The sequence below is a fragment of the Mustela putorius genome, unplaced genomic scaffold (genome assembly GCF_011764305.1).
Source record: "Mustela putorius furo isolate JIRA1106 unplaced genomic scaffold, ASM1176430v1.1 tig00003896_pilon_pilon_pilon, whole genome shotgun sequence".
Taxonomy (NCBI): Eukaryota; Metazoa; Chordata; class Mammalia; order Carnivora; family Mustelidae; genus Mustela; species Mustela putorius.
The window spans coordinates 11,996,250-12,000,405 of NW_025422045.1; the positions used below are offsets into that span (position 1 = coordinate 11,996,250).

Sequence of the window (4,156 nt, forward strand, 5' to 3'; positions counted from 1 at the left end):
TCTGAAAACCAATCTAGCAGAGTGTATTCATAATCTTTAATATGTTTATATTCTTTGAACCAGAAATAATTACTTTTTGGAATCTGTCTAAAGAAAGTAATCATAAGAGTCGCTCTTTTCCGGATTATTCATAATTGCCAAAACAATTTTAAACAATAGCCTAAATGGCAACATTATGGGACTAGTTCATTAAATCGTAGGATATCTGTTTGATGGATTATTATTCTACCATTAAATGGAGATTACAATGAGTTTTAAACGACACTTTTTTAATGTCTTTTTTTTTTTTTTCTTCTGTCGTTGTTTAATGCTCATGAAAATTAAGACTAGCAAGGCTGGCTCCGGTTTGTCTCCGAAACAGAAATTTCCCATAGGTGCAAAAACAGTCTCTAGACACATCACATTTCCCGCCCCCCCCCCCATTGTATTTTTTTTTTTTTTAAAGATTTTATTTATTTTTATTGGACAGAGAGAGAGATCACAAGTAGGCAGAGAGGCAGGCAGAGAGAGAGGAAGAGAAGCAGGCCCCCTGCAGAGCAGAGAGCCCGACATGGGGCTTGATCCCAGGACCCTGGGATCATGACCTGAGCTGAAGGCAGAGGTTTTAACCCACTGAGCCACTCAGGTGCCCCCCCCCATTGTATTTTAAATACATTAAATGTTAAATGGTACCTCTGCCCCATATACACATGTATTATTCAGGGTTTGCTCAGGAAACCACAAGCCACTCTACGTCTTCGGGGTCTGGGGTCTAACACAGCAGAAGGGGCTTACACGGTTGTTGGACGAGCAGGCAGGGAGCGGAGCTGGGGCAGCCGCTGCGAAGGCACAGGTGGTCGCCGGCGGTCTCAGCCTGAAGCGGGGGCTCCGGGGGAACTATCGGGCATCCTGGGCGACTCAGATCCGCTCGGCATCCGGCTGTCACCACCTCTGGAGAATAACAGAGTCGCTTTCGCGTCTACCTTCCAAATTTCCCCCGAATTCCTTTCTTGCGAACTCCAACCTCCATGTGGGGGCATTCTGGGAAATGTAGTTCGCGGCTGCTCTGCATTGCGGAAAAGGGGTGGACGGAAAGCTGAGGGCATTCCAGCAGGACTGGCCAAGTCCGAGACTCATTCTCCTGCTTAGCTGTCCGGGTCCGGCAAGTAGTCAGGAGGCCATAGGTGTTAGGGTGGAATGGAAGAATATTCTGGATTAGAGATACCAGAGGTGGTAGTATATATTTTATTATTAAATTAGCTCATTTTCGCCCTCATGTGAGGCATGTCTAGCTTATTTGATTACAAATTTGCAAAGCAAAACTAAGCACAGAGCTGTATGATTTAAGCCAATGTATAGGTCGTTATTTTAGAAAAATTATACAATTACTTTAATACAGCTACTCAAAAAAACTATTGGAAACCCTCATACACTGTTACTAATGTCAAATACTGCAGCTGCTGGGGAAAACAGCCTGACAGTTCCTCAAAAAGTTAAGCATGTTACTCAAAAAAAAAAAAAAACCCCATTTTTAAAATTTTTCTTTTATTAAAGGGGACCTGGCTGGTTCAGTCAGTACAGCACATGACTCTTGATCTCAGAGTTATAGGTTCAAGTTCCACTTTGGGTATAGCAATTACTTAAAAATAAAAATTAAAACCTTTAAAAAAAAGTTAAGCATTGAGAGACTATATAACCCAGCAAATCCCCTCCTGGGTATATATCCGAGAAAAATATGCTCACACAAAAACCTTTACATTAATGTTCATGTCAGCATTATTCTTACAAGCCCAAAATGGGAACAATCCAAATATCCACCAACTAACCAATGAATAAACAAATACAACATATCTGTACAATGGAATATTATTTGGCCATGAAAAGAAATGAAATATTCATGCATATTACAACATGAATGAACTTTGAAAATATTATGCTAATTGACAGACACAAAGTTCACATACTTTTGATTCCATTCATATAAAATGTCCAGAAAACGCACATGTATAGAGATAGAAAGTAGATTTGGGGTCCAAATCACTGGGAAATTATTGCTGGCAGTAATTGCTAGTAATTCCTAACACCAGGTTTCTCATGGGAGTGATAAGAATGTTCCAGAATTAGGGCGCCTGGGTAGCTCAGTCACTAGGCATCTGTCTTCAGCTTGGATCATGATCCCAGGGTCTTAGGATGGAGTCCCATGTCGGCCTCCCCGCTCTGCTGGAAGCCTGCTTTTCTCTCTACCACTCCCCCTGCTTGTGTTCCCTCTCTCACTGTGTCTTTTGCTGTCAAATATATAAATAAAATCTATAAAAAAAAAAAAAAGAATGTTCCAGAATTAGAAGTGGTGATGGCTGTATGACTCTGAACACACTAAAAAAAAAAAAATCATTGAATTTTTAAAACTTGTGGTAAAATATATATAACATAAAATTTATCATTTTAAGAATATTTGAGAGTGTGGTTCAGTGGTGTTAAGTACAATTTACACTGTTGACCAACCATCACTACCACCCGTTTTTCAGAACTCTTTTCATTTTGCAAAACCAAAACTCCATGTCCCATTAAATAATAACTCTCCATTTCCTCCTCTCCCAGTTCTGAATTTGACTTCTCTAGGCTCCTCATGGAAATGGACTTACACTGTTTTTATCTTTTTGTGACTCTTTTATTTCACTGAGCATAATGTCTTCAAGTTTCATCTATGCTGGAGCATGTGCAAAAGTTCCTTCCTTTTCCAGGAAGATAACAGTATATAGATACTCTCTCCATATATATTATAGTATATGTATTTATCTCACATGTTTATCCATTCACTTATTGACAAATGCTTAGGTTTCTTCTTAGGCTATTGCTAATTATGCTGCTCTGAACATGGGTGTTCAAATACCTTTTTTGAGACCCTGCTTTCTGTGCTTTGGGGTATATAACCTAAGAATGGAATTGCTGGTCATATGGAAATTTTATTTAGAGTTTTTGAGGAACTGCCATGCTGTTTTCCATAGCGGCTATACCATTTTACATTCCCATCGGCAGTGCACAGGATTCTAGTTTTTCCACATCCTTACCTACATTTGTTATTCTCTGTTTAAATTATTTTTCTTTTCTTTTTTTTAAAAGATTTTATTTATTTATTTGACAGAGAGATTGAGCACAAACAGAGGAAATGGCAGGCAGAGGGAGAGGAAGAAGCAGGCTCCCGTTGAGCACAGAGCCCGATGTGGGACTCGATTCCAGGACCCTGGGACAATGACCTGAACCGAAGGCAGAGACCTAACCCTCTGAGCCACCCAGGGGCCCCTAAATTATTTTTCTTATGATAGCCATCTTAATGGTTGTGAAATGGTATCTCCTTATGGATTTTTTTTTTACACTTCACAAATTTGTATGTCATCCTGGTCCAGAGGTCATACTAACCTTCTCTGTATTGTTCCAATTTCAGTATATAGGCTGCTGAAGAGAGCACTCATTGTTCTTGCTTGCTTCCTTGATTTTTTTTTTTTTTGTAAGATTTTACTTATTTATTTGAGAGAGAGCGAAAGCAATCACAGAGGCTGAGGGTGAAGCAGACTCGCCACTGAGCTGGGAGCCCGACGGGGGGATCGATCCCAGGACCCTGAAATCATTACCTGAGCTAAAGGGAGAAGCTTAACTGACTGAGTCACCCAGGCATCCCTCATTGTGGTTTCGATTTGCATTTTGAATTATTTACTTTTAAGTGTGAATTTTATGGTATGTGAATTATACCCTAATTTAAAAGACTGTTCATTGAGAGACCCTTGTGCACTGAGCATACCTAAGGTCCAGATCTTGGCTTCTAAATAGCCTTCTTCACTAAAAGAAACCCAGTTTGGAGTGGAGAAAGTACAAGGTGAGCCTGGAACATTTCATTGTACCAGAAAGCAAGGCAGTGCTCAAATAATGATGGGGTATGTCTAAAGGACATTGGCCAAATTTGGGACAACTTGAGCATCAAAATGATGCTATACTTGATTGTAAATTATTAAATTAATTAAATTAATAAATACTGAAATACTGAATCTAAATAATATTAGTTTTAAGTGCTACAATCCATGAACTCATGGTAATCAAAAGGAGAGAAAGAGAGAAAACAATGATTCTTTACAGCAGAGTGCCAGCTAATAGATGTAAAAGGAACTGGAGAATTTAGAAATCA

At 39.3% G+C, this 4,156-nt stretch overlaps 1 non-coding gene across 1 annotated transcript; it reads right to left on the minus strand.

Moving 5' to 3' along the window:
- Nucleotides 1–3,338: 3,338 nt before the first annotated feature.
- On the minus strand, nt 3,339–3,445 carry LOC123388248. Its single transcript, XR_006602803.1, has one exon. It is a non-coding gene; the product is annotated as a U6 spliceosomal RNA (small nuclear RNA).
- Nucleotides 3,446–4,156: the final 711 nt, after the last annotated feature.